At 39.0% G+C, this 25,682-nt stretch overlaps 1 protein-coding gene and 1 pseudogene across 1 annotated transcript in view; both read left to right on the top strand.

Moving 5' to 3' along the window:
• Nucleotides 1-25,682, top strand: part of RAB3IP (RAB3A interacting protein) — a 143,405-nt gene that overhangs the window by 67,672 nt on the left and 50,051 nt on the right. The gene's annotated exons all lie outside the window — the stretch shown is intronic.
• LOC121041152 (uncharacterized) lies at nucleotides 22,562-22,684 on the top strand (annotated as a pseudogene).

Raw genomic sequence — 25,682 nt, 5'->3', positions numbered from 1 at the left:
TCACAGAGCCTGATGTGAGGCTTGAACCCATGAACTTTGAGATCATGACCTGAGCCAAAATCGGACGTTCAGCTTACTGAGCTACCCAAGTGCCCCCCAAACTGTACCCTTTAAAATGGATAGTTTTATATTATGTGAATTGTACTTCAATAATAAAAGAAAGAGTTCCTGTAGTATGCCTCCTTTCATGAAAGATAAAAGATGAGATAAAATATACATGTATCTATTCCTTTATGCAAAAGAAATACAAGAAGGATTAAACCTCATGAAATTGGTTACTCAGGATTGAGTGGGAGTCGGGTGGGAAGAACGAGGAGGCAGGAATGGGGTAGCAGGGTTGGGAGAATGCCATTTACCTGATATTCCATTTTGTAGTTCTGTATGGCTCTGACTCTTAGAAGCATGGTAATGTTTCACATATCCCCAAAATAAAGAATTAAAATAAACCAGGAGGTGGGGGGGGGTGGGGGGAAGGGGGAGCCCAAATTAGAATACAAAGAGTAACAAATGGATGTAAATGTATTACTGATTATTATCGTAACCATACAAAAGAAGTTGGTGAAGAACAAACCAACTTTGGACTGTGTAATGTAAGGCTAAAGACAGAACTGTCTGAAATATTATACTCTAGTTAGCAAATTTTTTTCCTCAAGGGTATGGGTTAGCAATTCTGGAACTACTTTATATGTATACTAGGATTGAATAAGTAATGGGCTTCTTTGAGAAATGATTGATTCCAGGGAAAATATAAGATGAATTAGGAATATCTTAAGGTACTGGAAAGTATGGAAGCACTAAAAATGATGATGTGTGTAAAAATGATACAGGAACCAACTTGAAGGAGTTTCCAATGAAAGCTGGGACAAGTTGAGCTAAAAAATAAATAATGATAGTAATGGATTATGATGTGGAAAGTGAAATTAACGTCCCTGAGTCCATACTGATATAAATAAATAAACAAATGGAGAGAAGAAACAGCTCTTCTTTAATAATAATAATAATAATAATAATAAAGGAATGATAGGAATAGAAAATCATCAAAAGGCAAAGATTAGAATAGTTCATGGGCACTTAAAAGCAGTGAAGGTAAGAATGTTGAGAAATAGGATATTTGCATAGTCTCAAAGTACCTCCTCCCAAGATAGTTTTAGTTACAAAAGGATAAATAGTAACTTTATAGAGATTACACATGGCCAAACTGTATAACCAAGCGATGAAAGTCAACTTCTCCAGTAAGAAGTCATTGGCATCAGAACCCTTGAGATGAGGTGCTGAGAAAGTGCACCCTCACTTACACTGTATTCTTACCTCAAATGCATAACCTCAATTTAATCACAGGAAGACATCAGACAAATGATCAATGGAAGGCTATTCTACAAAATAACTGACCAGCGCTCTTTGACAGTGTCTAGGATATGAGAGACAAAGAACGAATGAGAAACGGTCATAAACTGGAGAAGACTAAGGAAACATGACAACTGGATCCTGGACCAGAAAAAAGGACATGAGTGGGACAACTTGGTTAAATTTGGGTAAGGTCTGCAGACTAATTAATAGTATTGTGTCAGTGCTCACTTTCTGGTTTTGACCACTGTGCTTAGGTAAGATGTTAACATTAGGGGAAACCCAGTGAAGGGAATATGGGAACTCTGTACTATTGGTGCAACTTATCTCTAAATCTAAAATTTTTCAGAATAAGTTAAAAACAAAAAAGTCTTTCTCACTCAAAACCTTTTTGTTTATTTTGCTTGCCGTCACATATAGCTGAGCCAAGATTTTGAAAATATGTGTAGAGTGACATCATTAATTTCCCTTTCAAAAAAAAATTGAGGGATTAAGGAAGAAAATTGGGATTATTAAATTAAGTTGCCTCTGGTCCCTCTCCCTTCCTAGGGAAAATATTTCCCTGAAATAGGAAAATGGTGGGGCGGGGGGATTCAGTGGGATGGGATGATCTGGAAAAATGATGTGGAATGATGTGGAATGATCTGGAAAAATGTCACCACCCCTATACCTGAATGAGAGAGGGAAAGGAGAAGTTGGTGGAACCCAGAGAGGATAGCTGAATGAAAAGAATGCTGGAGAGGATTTGTGGGTGCCTTCAGGGGCAGGACACAACCAGCCCACAATACCCATCTGAGATAGCCAGGTGAATAAATGGCCCAGTCTTACTCCTCCTCTGCCATCTCAGCTCCTGCCAGGGCCTCCCACTGGCTGCACCCATCCAGAAGCTGGAGGTCAGTTTAAACATTTCCACCTCTAGAGATTCATAACAGAGTACTGAAGTTTGGAAAGGGGATCTGGAGGGGAAAAAATGGAAAGGCACCAAGTACTGAGATCAGCTAGTGTATCTCTTGTTTTGCAGATGGGAAAAATAAGCCTCAGTGAGAGGGAAAATTTTTCCCATGTCACAATAAAAGACAGTATAGTAGGGCTGAAAACCTATTGGTTTGCAAATTAAAACACCTACGTTCAGTCTTGATTTGGGCCCTACACTGCACTTCAGTTTCCGTATCTATGAATAAATGAGGTAGACTAAAGCAGAGGTATGGTTTCATACATACCTCTGGTATACATGAGGGTTTTGAGGTGGTAAAAGGGCATGAAGAGTTTTAAGTGAATCAGTTTTTAGACCCACAACTTCCTTATATATATGTATTCTCTCCTAAAATTAATGTGCTTTCCTTTTCATAAATGTTCTCCTACTTGATGAAAGGAAAGCATTCCTCTCAGGCATCTCAAATACCACTGTGATGCATTATTCCAAGATGTGAAATTTTGAGGGCACCAGACAAAGGGACATTTTGAAAATGCATAGCTTTTGAGGCACATACCTGTGACAACCAACCAGAGAGTTTCAATGAAGAACTATGGAAAGGGGCAGCGGTTACTCACAGAAATGTGCATTCATACATTGTCCCTCTGAGAAGGGTTTGCATCTTATAAGCAAACATTTCACATTTCAAACCTAAGGTGGAAAGCAGGTCTTTGCCCATTTAGGAGGAAAGAAGGTTCTAGAGACAAACAAAAACATCAGACTTTTAACTATAGAGAAGAAACTGATTGTTACCAGATGGAAGGTGGGGGGGAATGGGTGGAATAGGTGAGGGGGATTAAGAGTACATTTGCCATGATGAGCATGAGTGATGTATAGAATTGTTGAATCACGATATTGTATGCCTAAAACTGATACAACACTGTATATTAATTATATTGGAATTAGAAAAATATTTTTAATAAAAAAATAGGGGCACTCAGGTGATTCAGTCAGTTAAGTGTCTGACTTTGGCTCAGGTCATGATCTCAGAGTTTGTGAGTTCGAGCCCCCATCGATCTCTGTGCTGACAACTCAGAGCCTGGAGCCTAATTTGGATTCTGTGTCTCCCTCTCTCTCTCTGCCCCTCCCCCTGCTCTCGCTCTTTCTCTCTCTCTCTCTTAAAAATAAACATTAAAAAAATTTTTTTTAAATAAATAAAATTGTGTCAAATATACCTCGAAAAAGCTGTTAAAAACATTGCAAAAAAAAAAAAAAAAGATTCTAATCTGATTCTGATTCAGATGATGAGTAGCTTGAGCTGTTCCAGGAACTGGTCGTGCCACATACCAGGCTGACTAACACAACCACAAGTGATAATATGCAATTATTTCTACTTCTTAGTACATGGTTTTATACTTGCACAGAGTTCTTGTGTCTTCACAGAAAAACCAGTTCATGGTGAGCTAGATGGAGCCAGAAGTTTCCACGAACAATTGTCACTTCCTTGGACACTTTTTTTTTTCTTTTTTGAGAGAGAGCGAGAGCCCGAGTGACAGAGGGAGAGAGAATCTCAAGAAGGCTCTGCGCTAACAGCTAACATCTCGTTGCGAGATCAGTTGCAAGATCATGACCTGAGCTGAAATCAGGAGACGGACGCTTAACGGACTGAGCTGCCCAGGTGCCCGCCTTTAAACACTCTTAAACTCAGATGGAGGAACTCTTGTGCCAGGTCAGCCATATGATTTATCTTACTCTGCTGTCCACTTGAGGAGCAGCACTGATCTCTTGGATGCCAACTTTAAGGCTAATAATTTCCAGGTTTCCAGTAGTGGTCAATGACGATTCCGCCTTCCTTACATTTTTCTAAATAGCCCATCCGGTTCTTGAAAATGGTATTATTATTTTGTTAAACTGACAACATGCCCATTGTAAAAATTCAAACAATTCAGAATAGTGAAAAGGAAGGACAAAAGCATCCTAAATTCCACCAATCAACGATAATACATTTGGTGACTGTCTTTCCAGACACACTCTGTGCCTAGATACACATGCACATTATTTTCCATAAGTGAGACCATATAATACACACTGTGTGGTAATCTGGTCTTTCACGGAACAATGTGCTGTGATATGTATGCTGCACATCACGTATATTTTATGTATGTGTTCAACACTCTCTTATTGAAGTCCATTTAGATTGTTTCTGATTTTTCACTTTCAAACAACGCTGTGACAAACATCCTTGTGCATATTTCTTTTCATGTTTCTGCAAGTGTCTCTGCATTAATGGATTGTATTATTTTTAGATCGTGGACACCTTTGAGAATCTAATGAAAGCTATGTATGGACCACCTCCTTTGCAAAATACACATATTCAAATACCTCATTCTGACTTTGACTTTTTTGTGTGGTTCCTAGATACGCCCTTTGAAGTTCTTCCTCACTAAGGATGCTTGCTAAAGATTCAAGTCCTTGTGTTAAGAATACCTACTTTAGGGTTAATTCCAAGATGTGAATTTTCTTTTCTTTTTTTTTCCTTTTTAAAAATTAATTAATTTTTTTAATTTTATTTTTTATTTTTTAAAATTTACATTCAAATTAGTTAGCATAGAGTGAAACAATGATTTCAGGGGTAGATTCCTTAATGCCCCTTAACTATCTAGCCCATCCCCCCTCCCACCACCCCTCCAGCAACCCTCAGTTTGTTCTCCATATTTATGAGTCTCTTCTGTTTTGTCCCCCTCCCTGTTTTTATATTAGTTTTGTTTCCCTTCCCTTATGTTCATCTGTTTTGTCTCTTAAAGTCCTCATATAAGCAAAGTCATATGATTTTTGTCTTGCTCTGACTAATTTCACTTAGCATAATACCCTCCAGTTCCATCCACGTAGTTGCAAATGGCAAGATTTCATTCTTTTTGATTGCCGAGTAATACTCCATTGTATATATATGCCACATCTTCTTTATTCATTCATCCATCGATGGACATTTGGGCTCTTTCCACACTTTGGCTATTGTTGATAGTGCTGCTCTAAACATGCGGGTGCATGTGTCCCTTCGAAACAGCACACCTGTATCCTGTGGATAAATGCCTAGTAGTGTAATTGCTGGGTCATAGGGTAGTTCTATTTTTAGTTTTCTGAGGAACCTCCATACTATTTTCCAGTGTGGCTGCACCAGTTTGCATTCCCACCAGCAATGCGGAAGAGATCTTCTTTCTCCAACATCTCCTCGCCAACATCTGTTGTTGCCTGAGTTGTTAATGTTAGCCATTCTGACAGGTGTAAGGTGGTATCTCATTGTGGTTTTGATTTGTATTTCCCTAATGATGAGTGATGTTGAACATTTTTTCATGTGTCGGTTGGCTATCTGGATGTCTTCCTTGGAGAAGTGTCTATTCATGTCTTTTGCCCATTTCTTCACTGGATTATTTGTTTTTTGGGTGTTTGATAAGTTCTTTACAGATTTTGGATACTAACCCTTTATCTGATATGTCATTTGCAAATCTTCTCCCATTCTGTCGGTTGCCTTTTAGTTTTGCTGATTGTTTCCTTTGCTGTGCAGAAGCTTTTTATTTTGATGAGGTCCCAGTAGTTCATTTTTGCTTTTGTTTCCCTTGCCTCCAGGGACGTGTTGAGTAAGAAGTTGCTGTGGCCAAGATCAAAGAGGTTTTTGCCTGCTTTCTCCTCAGGATTTTGATGGCTTCCTGTCTTACATTGAGGTCTTTCACCCATTTTGAGTTTATTTTTGTGTATGGTGTAAGAAAGTGGTCCAGATTCATTCTTCTGCATGTCACTGTCCAGTTTTCCCAGCACCACTTGCTGAAGAGACTGTCTTCATTCCAAGATGTGAATTTTAATAACCTTTCATTTTATTTCTGTTAATTTATTGTTTGTTGTACAAAGTTCTCATATGGTCTCTGTCTTTCTTAATTGGGTCTACCCTCTAGTCTGTGTCTAACTCTGGAGGTTTGGTAACATAACAAATGATCAGATTATATAAATTTCCATTGACTGCCACAGGGGCCAATGTGATTTTGAACATAAAACCATGCATTCCATCTTACCTTACAGGCTTTAAGAAAGTTTCATAAAAAAAAGTTGCATAGGTAAAAAAGAAATGTATTTGAATGATTCCCTCATTCAACAAATAGATACTGAGTAATAGCTATGTGCCAGGCTTGGTGCCGGGAGCTAAGAGATACGAAGATGAGTAAGACTCCATCCTTTCCTTCAAGGGATTCACTGTCTAGAAGGGCTGTCAGGCATAAAAGCACAGCATTGTCAGGTGGGGAGAGATTACAACCTGCTCTAATTGGGCAGCTAACACAAAGGTGTGACATAGCACACACTCAGGGAACTTTAGGGGGTCCGTGTGACTGAAGGGTAGTGGTCAGGAGGAAAGAATCATTCCCTCTGAGTTGGGTTAGCAAACTTGCTCTCTTTATATGGCCCATCTCGAGCGCCACGCATCTGAATGTTCTTCCCTTGTCTCTACACAATATTTATTTTACTTCTCAGGGAGACTCAATACTGACCTGAAAGTCAACGATCTCCAGGATGGCTGAAGTGAATCAAGGAAGCCAAATGGTTCAAGAAATAACACAGGTTACAACCAGCAGTGCAGCTATGCTGTTTGATGATAACATTTACTTCTGCACGTTTGCGGATATAGATGTCTTTGCTATGAAATCACTCCAGTAGATGAAAAGCAGGAGAAACCACAAGTCAAGTTTACATGTAAGTAGACTTAAATAGATAACTAGATTGCTTGCTGTCAGCGGAGTGTGTAAATCTTGTAAACACAAAGAAAAGTTTTGTTTTTGTTTTTTTGCGCCATACTTTATACCTCTTGGCTTGGATTTAATAGTCGCAGTGCCCTTAGAAATAACCCATTTCATTTAACTTCACCTCAGCCCAGGGATCTCTTCAGTAGCTTGATTTCCTTTTGAAATCCGTGAATCTCACCTATCAGCTAGAGCAGCCATGCCATTCCAGTCCTCATCTTGATCCATTCCTCTCCTTTTTTCTGTTGTCTGTATTTTTCCTATTTCTTCACTGACTAGCATCTCCTCTTTCTCTAGACTTCTCACGTGAGGATTGCCATTCATTGGTAAGTTCTTCTAGGACTTCACATTTGCAACCCTTCTTCCGCTCTCCTAGTTTACCTGCCCTCCTGAGTCAGGCGTGGGGTTCCCAGGACATGTCAGAAGCCCATCCATCAGCTAAGGTTTTCCCTTCTATTTGAAAGAGGAGGAAGGAAAGGAGTGTAACCATTTCCCCCAGTGTATTTCTTAAGGACAGCATTCATAAAAATATTTTAGTTATATTGACTTCCCCTAGGATTTTGATGCACGGTTGTTCTCAGGATAAAGACTGATTAAAAAAAAACAAACGTGTTTTGGGTGTGCGTGCTTTTCATTCAAGGTGAAAGTATATGTTGATGCAAAAAGTATGTTTTTAATACATTTATTACTCACAACTGTGAGTCACAGGCATCTGAAACCAAGCATTCAAGCTTATTGAGAATAGGGATAAGTAGCGTTGAAATAGGACAACGGAGGATGACTACTACATCTATCAGCATCCCTGTCACTGCTCTAGGACAGTCAGTGACAGTCTTTTTCTTAAGCCTTCTAAGAAAAGTGCTTAAAAAAATCTCTGCAATATTTCTTGCACATTCAATTTTTAAACTTTTTTTTTTGCACATTCAGTGTTGACAAAAAAAGCTTTATGTTAGTGTCTAATGTTAATTTTGTTTTTGATGTAAAATGTAACTTGTTTCCCTTAACGTTGTATATACTTCACTAATGCGAAAATACCTTGTACTGTGTTTTTCAAATCTGACTCGCACCTCTAGCCAGGGATCCTTTTTTAGATTTGAATGGTATTGATGCTAGGTTTTTTATAATTGGTATAGTTTTTCTGTTTTCTCAACAGTAGATGGGAGATCACAGTAGGATCACAGGGTTGTAATGAGTTTAAGGAATTAATACATATAATGACGGCAACAGCCGACATTAATTGACTATTTTCTGTGTGCTGGGCATCACTTTAAGTGATTTGCATGCATTGCTACACTTGCTCTTCCCTAGACCTCTGTTAAGTCCTGTTATTACCATCTCCTCCCTGTTTTTTACACCCACGGAACCTGAGGTCACTGGGCATTTGAGTAATGTTCCGAGGTTACAGTGTGGCAAATGGCAAAGCTGGGATTCACATTCAGGCAGGTGGGTTCAGAGCCTGTACTCTTTCCACAGTGCCATACTGCCTTGCAGGTGAGCCAGTATCTAAAAGAACCAGGCTGTGGATAGTGAGGAATTTTGTATAAAACCTGAAAAGTATAATCTAGAGCCTGAAATGAATGTTTTTATGTTACTAACACTCAGTGTAGTCTGGCTGGGGCATCTCTGACACTTACAGCTGCTATTGTAATAAATTTTCCAGGTCCCTTGCTTTTTTGTTTTCTTGAATGCCTTTGTTAATTTTTTTTAATGTTTATTTTATTTTTGAGAGAGAGAAACAGAGCATGAGCAGGGGAGGAACAGAGAGAGAGGGAGACATAGAATCTGAAGCAGGCTCCAGGCTCTGAGCTGTCAACACAGAGCCCAACATGGGGCTTGAACCCACGAACCGTAAGATCATGACCTGAGCCAAAGCCGGACGCTTAACCCCGAGCCACCCAGGCACCCCCTCGAATGCCTTTAAGCATCTGACTTTGGGTAGGAGCGTGTTAGTGGAAAGAGCATGAGGTTTAGAATCAGAAAGTGTTTGACTCCTTACTGTGTGGCCTTGTGCAAGTTACATGTCTCTCTGAACTCATTTTCTTATCTGGAAAGATGACAATAACAGCTGCTCCAGGTTCTACAGCAGGAAGCATGAAATGATTAAGTATTCAAACACAGAGGAAGGCAGAGAACTGAGATAGTGAATACAGAATTTGACACATGGTGACTAGAACTGATGGCATGGTCTTCACTGCCTCCCTGGCTCAGAGTTTTGTCAGTTCTTGATGAAGATGGACATTAACATCAGGATCTCACTGAATATCACTATTTTGTTGCTTATATACTTAAGTCTTGAATTCTCTCTATAGAAAATTGTATCTTTTTCTAATTCCGTAATTCGTATAATAATTCTCAGTGGATCTTTCTGCTATTTTTATCAAGTCTGAACATACAGAGCTTTTTAACATACACTATACATATTTCTAATTTGTCACATCAGTAAAAATTCTGCTGTATAGATGATGTAAACAAACAATTCATGGAATACGAAATGCAATTAGTTAGCCAGCATATAGGAAACAGCTAAGCCTCTCTAGATACCAAAGAAATGCAAAACAAAAGGCATATATCACGCTTTGCATACGAATATATTCTGTGTCGGTGAGGGCCATATTTATTATTGATGGGTATATAAACCGGATGAAAGCCTGTTAGAAGACTTTTCATAACATATAATAAGAATCTTAAATATGTTTGTGTATTTTAAGATAATTTGTTTCTGGAATCTAGCCTCAAGAAATAACATGAAGCATAGAAAAAGCTTTTAGTATAAAGCATTCATTGTGGCGTTATTTATAAGAAGTGGGAAACAACCTAAATGCCCCCCCGTATAAGCTGGGAATAGTTAAGTGAACAAGATGTTCTTTACATGATGGATTACTGTGCAGTTATTTGAAATGATGCTCATAAATAATGTATAATGACATGGAGAAATACATGTAATATAATTTAAGTATGTAAATACTTATATACATATCTGGAAATAAATATATAGAGTGCTAATAATAGTTACTAGGTGAGGATTATGAATGATGTTTCCCTGCTTTTAACTTGTCTGTGTTTTTCAATATATTTTCATGCACAATGAGTGTATGCTATTTTACAGTATTAAAACACAAAGCAAATGCTCTATGAGTAAGGATTTTGTTGCTAGGATGGGCGGCAGTATCTGCTCTGGGAGGATGCTTCAACAAAGCAGTAATCTGTCAGTGCACCTCGGATTACGCTGCTCCACAGGGTTCTTGTGAGAGTTAAATACTCTCCTATGGGTAACTGTGGCCAGTATTAGATTACTACCTGGTAAGACACTGTTACAGAACATTTAAATTTTACACCCTTACAGAGGACCAGGGAAGGGCATTGTGGAGAGATTTTATTTTATTTTACTTTATTTTTTTTTACATTTCCAAAGAATTCACAAGTTTCCTTAACTAGCTTTCTCATGCATTCCACAGCATGCAAGCTCTCAGGAATATTTTCTTTTTGTGTCCTGTGAAGATATGGTTGTATGTACTGGCACCTTTATCAGAAGCACACCAAGAAAGAAAAACCAAATTTTAATTCAGCCAGTTGTGTTTTTAAAAAGGTTTTAACAACTTACTTGGTGGCGATAGGTAGGGTTTATCCAGGACAATCTTGGTCTACACGTTACCCTGGCTTAATTATTAAGAGTGCCCTCGTCTTCTCTCAAAATTGCTCTGCTTTGGAGAATAAGGTCTATGATCACCCTAGCAATTTTATTTATGGGGAGAGGGGAGGAAAGAGTGGTACCATCTGGCGGCTGACTCTTCAGTGGAGGGGGGTGTACGAGAGGGACAGTTGGCTCCTGACAGCCAGCTTGTAGGAGAAGGAGCAGGCAGCAGCCCTTGAAGGGACAGAAAGCAGCCCAGTTGCCCATAAACACTGGCCCACGGGCTGTATTAATTAGTCCAATCAGCCTTATATCTATCAGTTGATAATGATTTTGATTCTGACAGCATTGGCTCTACTTGAAGGTGGACCAGAACATCTTTCTAGTTGATTTAAGGCACACCTGCTCCAGGATTCTTTTCTGTCAGCCCACTCTGGTGCTTGCCATGTCCACCTTTAGAATTAAACAAAATGTTACCAAAATAATTCAAATTATCATCTGGAGAGAACAGCGCAAAAGAACCGGGGAGAAAACAGTGCAGTCAAGGAATTGGAAGGATCCTCAAACCAACTCTGCTCTTTCCAGTGGAATGACCCTAGACCAAGGACTCAACTTTCCTCAGGCTTAGTCTCTTCAGCAGTAAAAAGAGAGAAATAAATTCTGCCCTGCCTATTCCTTGGGGTAGTAATGTGACCCAAATGGTTTCTGTACGTGAAAATGCTCTGCTAATACAAAAGCACTCTGCAAATGTCAGGGACTAGCAGTATCGTGGAGTTTTTAAAATAAAGTCACACATTAGCTTGAGCTAATAGCACCACTTTGGAATGTAGTGAGCAAGTCCTGGTGGGGGGGGAACACACAAATTGGGCAAATTTTGATGGGAGGCAGCCGGGAGGAGCAGGCTGGCTGATCATCTGAACCATCCATCTGGAGAGGGTTTTAGGGGGAAAAAAAGATTGGTGGGCTTCATCCCAAAGAGCTTGGGATTTCAGTTGACAAGACACCCAGCCCAGCGTAAGCAGGATGAGGGGTGGGGAAGCCGCTAAGCGAGAAGCAAAAGGGAGCAGACAAGGCTATAAAGAGAGAGGGGGAAGAAAATAATAGAACTCGGTTGCTCTGACACGTTTTCTTCAGAGCTGGCCTTGCTAGGAAGCTAAGGGCTAAAATTAATTTTTGAAATTTTTGGTTATTTTCCCTCCCAGCCCACTCCCCACGCCCCCAATTCTAGAACATAAACTCCACGTTGGTGGGGATTCACTACTGAATCCCAAGCACGTAGAACATTTCCTGGCACATGGTAATAAAACTCACGTAAATGAGTATCGTTCGCCTGTGTCAACTGTTTACCCCACCCATAGCTATGATTGAAAGCCAGCTACTTTTGTTATTGCAATTCTCAAGCTACTAAACGGAGGGCTGTGGGACCAGGTTTAGGATGAAGGCCTTGACCTAGGTCACACAATGGTAGCTCTCACTGGTGGTCATTGCTACGTCCACCACCAACTTACATTCTTTGTTGGGGACTGTCAAGTCCTGTTGTCATGGTCTTATTTAGGTTCTTCTTCTCAAGCCCTGGGGCTACCCGACCAAGAACAGAATTCTTTTTAAAGCTGAGTTTAGTTGGTGACAGTAGGCCCCCTTGCTTATCCGTGGGGGGATACATCCCAAGACCCCCAGGGATGCCCAGAACTGCAAGTAGTACTCAACCCTAGACACGCTATCTTTTCTCCTATCTATACATACCTATCATAAAGTTTAATTTATAAGTTAGGTACAGAAGAGATTAACAACAATAATCCAGTAGTAAAATAGTACAATTATAATATACTGTAATAAAAGTTCTGGGAACGTGGGCTCTCTCGGAGTATCTTATTGTACTGTACTCAGCCTTCTTGGGATGATGTGAGATGATACAATGATACAAGCCAGTGTGATGGCATGCAGTGAGGTGAATGACATGGGCGTTGTGAGTGATGTAGCATTACTCTCCTACTGATCTTCTAACAATCTGTCAGAAGGAGGATCATCTGTCCAGACTGTGGCTGACCATGGGGAACTGAAACCTTGGGAATTGAAACCACAGATGAGTAGTCCCTTAAAAATTACCTTTATCCCAGGTATGTATTTACAGGAAAAAACGTGGCATAAACAGTGTTCAGTGCTGTCCTTGGTTTTAGGCGTCCTCTGGGGATCTTGAACGTATTCCTCTCAGATAAAGGGGATTACTGTATAGCTTCGACATTTAGTTTGCTGTGGTCTCAGTCTGGGTGCTTTAAGCCAGGAGAACCAGAAACAAGGATTAAAGTGTGGCGACTTTACTTGGGAAATGCCAGTCAAAGATGGTGAGGGTGAAGAAACAATGGAAAAGATAAAAAAGATGCAAAGCAATGGGATGTGATGCGTCACCACATGGCTGCTGCTTCATCATGGGCCTGCAAAGACATAGCAGGTGCTTGGTAGGTGTGATACCTGGCCTGCAGGACTCCTCTGGAAAGGCTGCAAGCAGAAGCCATGCTTCAGAGTAGTCCTCTGCAAGAAGGAAGAGGGGGAGATTTTTCGGCTCAGAACCCTCCTGCCTCTCATTTCCTATCAGCCAACATTCACCCCATTGAGAGGTAACTCCTTATATTTTCAGCCCTTGGCAGCCACTGAGGAAGCCAATTGTGTGGCATTGCATCCAAATCTAGAGAGACAACTCGATGTAATAAGGTTAGTGTGTGGGGAGTAAGGGCTATGCAGGGCCAGGGTTCCAACTTGAACTCTGGCCAGCTAGGAAGGTCAGAAAAGGCAATGGTTATGTTAGGGATACAGTAGGGGTGTTGGGGTTACCTCCAGCAAGAGGTAGTAGAGGAAATCAGAGAAAATGCACAAAGATTGCATCCGATATACTTGCTTTACAAAATGGAAATTTTGTAAAAAGGGAATCATACATATTGTTCTAATTCTTATTTTATCTTAAAACGTCATAGCCATTTTTTCCCATCCATATATTGTGATCATTCTTTTTAACAAATGCCTAAGATTCCAGAGAATGCATATGCCATAATTTATTTTGTCATTTCCTTATTGATGGACATGCACGTTGTTCCCAATTCTCCACATTACAGTAATTATCTTGAAGCACTATGTATGAGTCTCTTTGGAGGACATATTTAAAGTGCTAAAAATAATCTGAAAAGAAAGATCTTATTTAAAATCAGTCACCACACTTAGCTGAAACTTTACTGATCTGATACTTGTGACTGCATTAATTATGCCCTATTGCATTTTGCCCAGGGTCAGGCAATTGTGAGTTTATGCCCATGACTGCAATCTGCTGGCTTCTCAGATGGAGGTCTGCAACATTGATAAGGCATGCTACTCTCCCAGGAGGGTCCTAACTCAGAGAGGAGATTACTTCCCATTTTTGCATATGTCCAAAGCCTTTCCATTTGAGTTATTTTGTCAGTGAATAAGTGCCTTGAATAAATAAAGAAATGAAATTCTATGCATTCTGACTTGCCCAGCCTGGTTTTCCTGAGTGCTATCATCTAGGGAGATGTAATTAGTCAGGCAATGGCCTAGGGGTGAGAACTTGGATAGGATACTAAATATTCCCTGACGAGGGGGTTGAAGTGTTTGTTCATTGATAAGAAAAACAGCCCCACATGGGAAATTTTACATATCTTCTGTCTCAGGTTTCAGGCATACTTTGGAGGAAAACTCTTTTGCCTTATGTTTTTATCTTGTTAAGTCTTTGACATCTTGACAGTTTTGAAGGTAATGACCCCTTATGGGGAACAACGGGACTCCATCTGCTTTTCCTTTTTTCCAGGCAGCTCATCCCCCTTAGCCTCCAGCGTGACAGCCTCTGAAGACCCATCACTCTGGTCTCCCTCCTCACTTATCCTAAAGGGGTTAACTATGGCATTTCTCAAATCTGCAGTTTTTCTGACTATAAAAAACCCATCACTTTACTTCAAAAGTCAAAGTCTTTAGTCTAGTACCCTTTTGATTTCTTTCTGAGAGAATCTGTTATTAACATGGATAGGTTATAAAATATAAATCAAATTCTACATGAAGCTATTTAAAAAATTGATCAGACCAAACAGAAAAGATAAAATTGTGAATGTAACTTGGCCCTTCATGGTATTTGGCTAATAATGTTGAGTAAACTAAAGAATGCTTCTACAGTCTTTAGAAAAAAAAAATCTGACCGCTGAATTTAGAACCAAAACAGTATGTTTTTATTTTATGTGATATCATTTAATATATTTTTAAATTTTTAAAAAATATTTTATTTATTTTTGAGAGTGACAGAGTGAGCAGGGGAGGGACAGAGAGAGAGGGGAACAGAAGATCTGAAGCGGGCTCTGATGCCCAATATGGGGCTCAAACTTATAAACTGTGAGATCATGACCTGAGTCAATGTCAGACGGTTAACCAACCGAGCCACCCAGGTGCCCTACCATTTAATATTTTAACTCACATATCTTATACCACTGTATTAGTTATTTACTGTTCTAAACCTGGAAAATTAGTCAGTAATTTCAGGTGAACAAATAACAACAACCATATTTTAGTTATGATATTCTAATAATGGGATACATTTTGTGATTTTTAGTGATAAATCATTTTCATAAATTATAGACTATACCTCCTAGATTTGGTGATCTCTAAGATCAGGAAATGCCTACCACCTATCACATGATCAGCAGAAGTTCACACTATACCAGCTCAAAGCTAGAAAGTATGACATTTCCATTTGCTTATGGAGGAGAAATTTCGCCTGTGATACAATTTCTATGTGATACATTTTTTGAAATGTTGAAAATAGTTTATTCAGCCACGTAATGACCTTTGCATATCCTCAAGCTTCCAGAGACCCCAGGTTGGTAGTCATTTCCTTAGGCAAGGTTTCATATCAATTCTTAGACTGTACTAATGTGACACTTGTATCTTGCCTGATACTCTTCTCAAAGTGGCCTTAAAAAGCAATTTAATAATTCTTATTTGATTCTGAGTTAGTGGCGGAAAACAACAGGGAATGACAAGGGAGAGTGGATACTTCTGTAGTTCTGTCCTTGATGAGTCACCAAGGTGACAGCTCCTGTCAAGCAGCCTTCTCCCTACAGTCTTCCAGGTTCCTGGTTCAAGTAACTGCTTCCTTCCTTAAACGAATCCTGTAATGAGGCCTTTAAAGATGTACATTTGGGGGCGCCTGGGTGGCGCAGTCGGTTAAGCGTCCGACTTCAGCCAGGTCACGATCTCGCGGTCCGGGAATTCGAGCTCCGCGTCAGGCTCTGGGCTGATGGCTCGGAGCCTGGAGCCTGTTTCCGATTCTGTGTCTCCCTCTCTCTCTGCCCCTCCCCTGTTCATGCTCTGTCTCTCTCTGTCCCAAAAATAAATAAACGTTGAAAAAAAAAATTAAAAAAAAAAAAGATGTACATTTGGTTTGTTTTTAGTATTCTATTAAGAAGAATGCTGCAGTGAATAACTTGGTATATATGCCATCTTTTTTCCTTGACTATAGGATCAAAGGATTGCTGGGAGTTGGGGCAGTAAAGGGAGTAAGTTGGAAAGATAGGAAGTGAAATGTCAGAAAACAGAATGATAGAATTAAGATTATGAAGTTGTTGATAATGACAAGGTCTGGAGCATGACTATAGGGTGATGAATGAGGTATGCTAAGAACAATGTCATTTGAGTGGATGTATTAAAAAAACAGAGACTATGGTGTTGGAAAGATCACCTACAATATTTATTAAAATCAGCAAGAATTAAAAATAGAGATGATCAGGCTGTAGCTAATATCATTGAAAAACAAGAGCAAAGTGACCTAAGTGACCTAAGTGTCAAGAGATGATCGCAAAAATGAACATTATTAGGTGAATTAATCTGATAACATGGGACTTGAAGCTGGGGAATTTTAGTGAGGGGAGTGAAAAAAGTCTGCAAGTGACAATGAGAGCAAAGAGGTGGCCTACCGCACCCGAGGCCCGGGTATATGACTGTGGGAGAAAAACAGCTGCTGCGTAGGATGGTTGCAGGGGAAGCAGTATCCTCAGGGAAGAGCCAGGCTTCTAGAGCAACGAGGTGAATGAAATGTTCAGAGAAGAGGTTGAGGATACAGGGACTTGGGCTGATGAAGGCTGAATTCCAGAGGGCACAATGGAAGGATTCCATTTAACTACATAATGTTCACAAGCAGAACTTCTTTGCTCCTAATCTCCTTTTTGCCTGAAGTTCATCTTTTAGTAATTTTCTTACAAAGGCTGATAGGAACAATGTTACCTGTGTTTTTTGCACATTAAAAACTCTTTGTCTCTTGGGTCGCTTGGGTGGCTCAATTGGTTGAGCACCAGACTTCTGCTCAGGTCGTGGTCTTGTGGTCTGTGGGTTCGAGGTCCGTGGGTTCGAGCCCCGCGTGGGGCTCTGTGCTGACAGCTCAGAGCCTGGAGCCTGCTTCCAATTCTGTGTCTCTGGCTCTCTCTGTCCCCCCCCCTACCCCCCACTCACACTCCATCTCTCAAAAATAAATAAATGTTAAAAAAAATGTTTTTTAACTCCTTGTCTCTAGTCTTTATATTTGAAAGGCAGTTTGGCTAGACTTAAAGTCTTTGTGCCCATATTTGAGTATCTTATATATGTTGCTCCAATGTCTTCTTATAATGAACATTACTGTATAGAAATGTAAGGCCACCTAACAGTATAACTGACTTGACTATTTGTAACCTCCCAGAAAGGATTATTGTTTTCTCTTTGTAGTCAGTAGCTATTCAAGTAAAATATCCTTGGATTATAATACAGTTTTTCAAGAGAAGAGTTGTCTTTTAATTGAGCAAAGTTTTCTTCGATTGTATCTTTAAACATTTATTTTGTTCCATTATTTTGGGCTTTCTTGGGGGCTTGGGGCATCAATTGTAAGTTTTAGAAAATCTCCTTTGCCTGTTTTCTGTATCTATTGTTTTGTTTCTGATCTTTTTTACTCTACTTGTCATTTCATTTTGCGTGTTTTTTCTCATTTCTTTTCTCTATATTTTTATCTTTTCTTAAGTTTATTTTCTTTCTTTCCTTCTAATTTTGTCTTTATTTCTTTGAAGGTTTTGGTTTTTTTCTACTTCTTTTCTGAGTCCTTCTATTTTTCCTTTCACTGTATCTTCACTATATCTTTCACTATATCTTTGTTTCTTTGTTTTCTTTCTTTTTTAATTTTTAAAAAATGTCTTATTTACTTTTGAGAGAGAGAGAGAGATGTGAACAGGTGAGAGGCAGAGAGAGGGAGTCTGTTTTCTTTTTATAGAGGTAATTGCCTCATTTATTTTTCTAATTCAGAGGAAGATATTTTTCCAAAAGTATATCTGCCATGGTGACATTTTACTGGTAAAGAGAGCTTCGTGTGTTGTATTTTGCTCCCTCTCTCCAATTTTCTTTATAGTTTCTTTAGGTTGGCGCTGTGTTACTTACTTTTTTCTCTCTCATCATTGGATGAAATGTGGTTTCCTGGACAAGCGATTTACAAAAGTTTCCAGTATAGATGGGAGTAAGGACAGGAAGGAGATGGTTTTTACTAGGTGTGGGCTCTCTTCTCTTCTGCCACATGGAAGAGATTGCTCCCTGCAAATATGGCTTATCTGTATGATTTTTTGTGTAGCGTCACTTGCACGGTTATTCTGAATCCAACTGAGTACAAGACCTTTTGTTGCCAGCATGGCTTGCCCCACATTCCCCACCCCCTTTTGCAAACAAAGGATAAAATTTCTTCAACTCAGGATGTGTTCCTTACCTTCACGTGTTACACTTTTACTAGCAGTGCCTACCTGGGTCTTCTTGCTGTTGAGATCCACCCCTGTGTTTTTTTTCTCTCTACTTTCTCCCATACAATTTCTACTCAACTTCAGCTGCTTTTGGCAACTTCTATACATGTTTTAGAATCTGGGCAGTATGGTAATGCCCTAGTTTGCAAAAGAAGAAAAAAAAAGGATTTGTGGATTTTGGTGTGTGTATATGTGTGTGGGGGGTGTAGGTTGTGTTTTTAGTCTTTGTAGCTCTTAAATGATTTCCAAAGATGGAAAGAGAAAATACTAATAAAGCTAGTCATGTCCATACCAAAAGTTCTCTCTAATTCATTAGAATAGTGATACCATATTTTACAGATAATCAGAAACTGTGTGTTGTCTGAATTCTCTCCTAACGATATTCAAAATTATGGATTTTTAGGACAGTATTAAGAGTCCTTCAAGATCACTTAGTCAACTATTAACAAAATGTGCTACAGCCTACCAAAACTAGGGATGACTCAGATCTCTTGGCTAGGCCTTACTAAAGCCTCAGAATCACAACATGCTGGAAATTTCAAGACCCCAAGAGATAGACTAATTAAGGGTTTATATTGTTCATCTGCTCTGTATAAATACTATGCTAAGCAGTATTCAGGTATTTCCCATACTTTCTAGTTGGCCTCAAGGTCAGATTCTACAACTATCTGAATCGCTTGGGTCCTGAGCCGGCATTGCTGGCACTGAATGGGGGACAGAAATCCATTCCTTGCAGCCAAAAGTGTCTGCCCATCTAGCTGGATTTATTTCACATGGGGATGATGTCAGAGTATTTCTGGTCTTGAAAAGTATTTACCTAAAACAGAAACTCACGGATTAATTTTCATCATGACAATGACAATATAGTTAGGTATATGGCTGAACGGTTCTTGAGACATCTGGACTATATTCAAGAAGCATATGGACAGTTGAATTTCTACTCCAAGTTTTTGTTACTGATAGTTACCATCAGTTTCCTGCTAGATTGCAGGAAAGAGAGCCATGTAGGAAGACATTTAGGACAATTTTGTGACTCATATGCCACTTCTCCAATTTCAATTAAATTGTGTCTTTGATAGTATAGTTTCTTCTCCGGTCTGTGAAATTAAATTCTTCTTGCCACCAAGCTGCACGGATGAGAGTTACTTGGTAGTTCAAACACATCTTGAGGTTTGCGTGCCAAAAGCAGCTGCAGAAATGTAAAGTATGGTTCATATTCGTCAAAATCTGTGTCTTTTGTAATGTGGACTTTATATCTACCAAAATAGTACAGCAACTCCTCAAAATCTATAATTCCATTAAGCCCAGTTGCCATTAGCTCAATTCACATGCCTGGTTTGAGCCTAAGATCTTCATTTCCTGAGACAAAAGCCCTTCCTTTTCCCTGTGGTTTCAAGCTCTGTACATTCAGGTGTTTCATCACATCAGCAAGAAAGTGCAATCTCTCGGGCCGCTGCATGTTGAGTAAGTTGGGCCTCTGAGAGACCTTTCAATTCCCCAAAGTCCTTGACCTCAAAACATCTCTAACTAGTTCCTGTAATCTAGCCTTCTGGCTGCATTAAAACACAACCCAACTGTACACGATGCTTTCTCTTTGTCCAACCCAGTGATGGTTAAGGGCACAGGCATAAAAAATGTTGACAACCACGACAACTTTCATCCTTACGCGAGGAAAAGAATCTTACACAGCTCAGATCACAAGCTGGCCTGTTGAATGAGGCAAGGAGGATCAGACTTCTCCTTTGTCTTGAGTTAGTATTGAAGCACTCCTGCCCCACTCCATTGCTGGTGCCCCACCCCTACTAAACACCCCTGTTTATGCCAAACTTCTCAAACTCCTTGCTGGCAGATAGCCCTTGAAAACTTTCTGTGTTCCAGCTAACCAGGGTCAATTAGGTCACCTCCTGGACACTGTTGCTTTATAGCATTCCATTCCATACAACTGGCACGTGGGCTGTGGATCTTAAATTTAAAATAAAATAAATATTTTTACATTGTTAAGTGTGTGTGTGTCACAGTAGTTTTCAAACTTCCTTTTTTTTTACATCTGGAAATTCGATGTGTAAAGGAAATAAAAGAGCAGCCAGCTGTACTAAAGGGGGCCGAGAATAAAAAAAGCATTCCCCAACCTTAGGGTGGGGCCTGTTTGAAGACCCTTTTGATATGTAGTCAATTTTTGTAAATAGTTCATGGGTAATTTACAAAAATTGCCTATGCATCAAAGGGGTAGTTTTATTCTCTCTCACAACTATGTATAGCAGTGTATAAACATGTATATAATCTACCTTATTAATTATGTTACTTAGGGCTTTTCTATTCTTACTTATTTTATTATTTTTTTAGCACTTGATCTGTTTGCATGAGAGGTAAATTAATTAGCCATGTTTCCTGTTGATTTCTCCTTGGATCTGCTGTAATTTTTCCTCTATAAATTTTAAATGGTATGTAATTTGGTTTATAGATATTTAGAAGTGTGAGATCTTAATTTTTGTACCTCATGCTTTTTTGTTATAAAGTGCCTGTCTTTGTCTCATTTAATGCTTTTTCCCTGAATCGAGCTTTGTTGGAAATAAAATTTTGATATTGGCTTCATTTGCTTAGTATACTCTCGTCTTCCTTTTATTTTCATCCTAAGTCACTTTGTTTTCATTATCTTATGTATGCAGCAGAGTTGGGATTTGATTTGATATTCCTTCTGAGAAAATTTTTAATTAATTGGTAAGTTTAATCTTTTTATATTTAGTGAAATGTAAGTTATGTTCTATTTTAGTCCACCTATCATTTTTTGGTTATGCTTTTAATTTATACTGTTCATCTAACTTTTTGTCACTATATGGCCTGTGTACTCTTTGGTATGTATGTTTTTGAATTTGAAAGGCATGCATTTTTATTCCAGTGGATATCTTAATAACTTTATAATTATATATTTTTTAGATATTATTCAAAGCAGTAAGCAGTATATTTCCTGCTCCTCCTCTCCCATTCCCTAATTACATTATTTTTTGTAACGTTTACCTTGTTTCTCTTCTTTCTCAACTTCTATTGGTTGTTTCACTGATACATTGTCAGGATTTATAATTTACTCTCTGTTCTATGACCATATCCTTCTCATATTTGTTTTAGACGTAATTCTACAGTTAAATGGATTCAAGGATCACTGTCAGTTTTGTTTGTTTGTTTGTTTGTTTTTGTGGGTTTGTTTGTTTGTTTGTTTTGGTCCTAAATTCATCTCTTGTTTGGCTGAGGTTCATTCTCTACTGTCTTACAAAAGGGTTCATGAAAACCATATTGCATGCATGTTCAAAAATGTTTGTATATTACATTTGTATTTAAACAAACTTCTTTGTTGTAAAATTCTTGAGCATAAAATCCTTTGGGTCACATTTTGATATTTTTTCCCTTTACAGATGTCTTGATCATTTTTACCTAGTTATCCAAAAGATTTTCATTAGCTTTGAAATCCAATAGCTTTACTACAATAGGTCTTAGTTTGACCATTTTTGTGCCATTTTTTTCCCCCTTTGGGTTATTATATACATTTGTGTTTATAGTTTGGGTCTTCTTTTATTTCTGAAAAGTCTCTCAAAATACTTATCTAAGGTTTTTTTTGTTTTTTTTTTTTTTTTCTGTTCCAATATCTAGATCCTTTTCTTGGTTTTATTCCTTGATTATGCATATGGTGGATTTCTTTTGTTTCTCTTCCATTTACATAATCTTCTCTCTAATCCTTTCTGTTTGTTCCATTTCATTTTACTTGCTTTTCTTAATCTGGTATTCTATGACTCTTTAAAAATGCTTTATTTTGTTTTTGATTTTTTCCTTAAAAAAAGTTTATTCTCCTTTGTGCTGTTTCCAAGTTTGCCTTCATTTCTGAAATAGTTTAATATTTTTCCTCCCTCTTCTTCAATTTATGTTTAAGCTCTTGTAGTGGTTTTGCTTCATTCTTAAAACTTTCAAGCAGAGTTAAGAAATCATAAATCATAATCATACTTAAATCATAAATCATACTTATCAGTTCAGGCCATATTATCGTAATTGATCATGCAAGATTAGTGTTATTTTTTTCCTTTTTATTTCTATTCCTATCCCCCAGATCGCTTCTCGGCCTTTTGGCTAAGATCAAGTGTAGTATCTATTCCTATCCCCCAGATAGGCAACCATTCACATGTGTTAGGTGTGTATCTTTTTATGTGTTTTTATAAAATGGCTATTTTTATGTATATCGTTTCTAATGTACATACATGATATTGATCATACATCTACTTTTTTTTTTCTACTTAGCACTATGTAGGGTCTGTGCATGTTGCTTTGTGGCCTTCTAATCAGTTGCTTCTAACTGGTATAATAGTAGTTATACCCATTTTTTGCCTATTTACTCTCCTGGTGATAAACACTAGAGTGCTTCCAACTCTGCCACCACAAATAAGCCTGCTTAGTCCGTTTGGGCTGCTATGACAAAATACCATAAACTGCGAAGGTTCTAAACAACAGAAATGCTTCTTTCTTACAGTTCTGGAAGCTGGAAGTTCAAAATCAGAGTGCTAGCCCAGTTGGGTTCTGAGGAGACCCTCTTCTAAGTTGTACTTTTAATCTCTAAAATTTATGGCTATAGGTTTGGTTAAAATTTTCTTTTGCTTAATTGCAGGTTTTTCCGACGAACATTTTAATTTGGCATTTTTTTTCCTGTTCCCCCTTTTTTTTTTCTCATGTATCTTTGTATGCTGGTTCCTTTCTAATTGATTACTCATCTTTGAAGCAGGAGAGATTTCCCAAGTTTTCCAAGACATGCTACTTGCAGAAGGTTTGTGCTGAGGAGGGGCCAGGACCACGTGCCTGCTAATAGGAGTCCGTAGGATAGGAAGGTTGTGCCTGAGTACCGTTAATTCCTCCTTCTAAGAGACCAGGAGTTGCAGGGCTGCTCCCCTTGCGGACTCCTTTTTTCATCTTGCCTCACCAACGGAAGGCTTCTGAACATTCCTCTTTCAACGGTGCCTTACCTCCCTCTATTTTATAATAAATCGGGTTCACGGAGGAGACTCTGCTGCCAACCCATTTAGTACTTGATTCCTAGTTTCAAATGCAGGATTGTTGGTTTTGCCCCTAGGGTAAGTCACTTAATTGTGTGCAAGTGTGCTTTGTTGTGGTTTTCTGAGCTCGATAGCCATCGACGTCTTTTGTCTGATTGGTTAAGCCTGAGTCACATGCTTACCTTTGACGAGGTAGAATTCAGTTCCACTTGAATCCTATGGACTACACGTGGTGAAAGGGCACTTGCCCAAATAAAATCATTGTGCTGATTTCAAAAAGGCATAATACATGCTGAACATGAAAGCGGGGGCGTGGGGGGGGGGGGTGGTACGGATATTGAATCACTTGTTGCATCAACAGCACCAACAAATGAATCCTTTGAAACGTTGCTCCTTTCCTGTACGTATTGCAGAATAGGCACTCATTATCTCATAGTAGCTTCCCATCTAATCTTCTTGCCTCTCATCCCCCCCACCCCCCAAGTACTTTCTAGGCATTGCTACCACATTTCTCGTCTTAAAACATTGTTTTGACCATTTATTTCACCCTCCAACTCATTATCTTTCAGGAGCTTTCTTCTGACTCTCACATTCCTCGGTTTGGCGTTTATAATCTTGCGCAGTGTGACTCCCACATACCTTTCCAGGCACTTGTTCCGTGTGCTCATTATCACTGAACACATTGCACGTTTTCCTTATGATGCCTTTGCTCTATTGCGTGTTCTACCCCGTTGCCATTTCTCTCATCCTGAGTCTGATCTCACATGATGGGCCAGAGACTGCTAGTGGTCTCTAATATCTGTTCTCCTCTTTTTCTTTAGTGTCAGGACTGAGCACATGGCTACTCAGTAGAAATGACATGTTTCGACATTATTTATAGTTAAGTTCCCGGGCACGTGAGTGGCTCAGTCAGTTGAGCCTCCGACTCTCGATTTTGGCTCAGGTCATGAACTCATGATTCATGAGTTCAAGCCCTGCACTGGGCTCTGCATTGACAGTGTGGAGCCTGCTTCGGATTCTCTCTTTCTCCAAAAAAAGAGTTAAGTTCTGACCAATCAGGGGTAAGTGTAGTGAGGTATACACTGCAAGTGTTCTTAAATAGAGGGAGATGTCCTTTTCTGCCCTTATCTCTTTTCTGCTGGGTGGAAATAAGGATGTGATGGCTGAAGCTTGAACAGCCATTATGGATCATAAGGTACAAGCTGCGTGTTCAAGATGGTAAAGCCACATGATAGAGAGAGAGAGAGAGCCTGTGTCTGTGTTGATCAGAAAGCTACCATACCAACATAAGAGGAATACATTTTATTTTATTTAAGCTACTGCTATTTTGAGTTTTTAGCTGCGACAGACACCAATCCCTCCATGAAAATACATTGTTTAGGATAATTTTCTGGTGGCCAATGATAGGAATCCACTGAAAATATAAGCAGAATGGCAGAATTAAACATACAAGGATTTGTCACAGAACCTATGGGTAGGAATGAAGAAAGCCTCAGGAATAGACTGGAACCTGGGACAGTGGGGAGGCCAAGAGGTCCTCTCATTGTGTCTCACCTCTCCTTCTCTTCTCTCTCACTGCAGATTATTTATATATCTGGCATAGAGAAGTAATAAATAAATATGAGTTCAATGGATGGCAATTTGGGCGTCTATAGATCTGAAGCCAATTACCCAAACTTTTCCTTATATGTATGTAGCTTGTTAAAGTGACTCTTTTGAAGAGCACCATACTTTTTAGAGTCTAAGCTCTTCTGTTAACCTTTTTCTCTCAGCTTTCCAAGTTTTTGCAGTTGTTTATTCCAACATTAGAAAAAGGGCCTGAAATGCAGAATTGTCCATAACCGATCTAATAAAAGACACTTCAGAGACAGCTCTGCTTTTGTACAGAAGTTGTGAAATTCCCCAATTTTTGTGGGAATGCAAACACTAGCTTGCAAATAATTATTTTGCTAGACAAGGAAATATTATTTTTGGTACATTTCCCCTTGTAAACATCTTCTTTCTTTCTTTCTTTCTTTCTTCCATTTTGCATTGTTATTATTTACTGTCTGGGTTCCTGCTTTTACCTAGTTTTTTTGCCCTTGAGGATTTCTTATGTTCTTATCAGCTTATTGATATGTTTGATAAGACGTTTTATATATTTCATCTAGCACTTTGAGTTGCTTTTGGTGGGGCAATCAGCCAGTC

The sequence above is a fragment of the Herpailurus yagouaroundi genome, unplaced genomic scaffold (assembly GCF_014898765.1).
Source record: "Herpailurus yagouaroundi ecotype Mexico unplaced genomic scaffold, PumYag 182, whole genome shotgun sequence".
Classification (NCBI taxonomy): Eukaryota; Metazoa; Chordata; class Mammalia; order Carnivora; family Felidae; genus Herpailurus; species Herpailurus yagouaroundi.
This window is presented reverse-complemented; position numbering and strand designations above follow the sequence as displayed.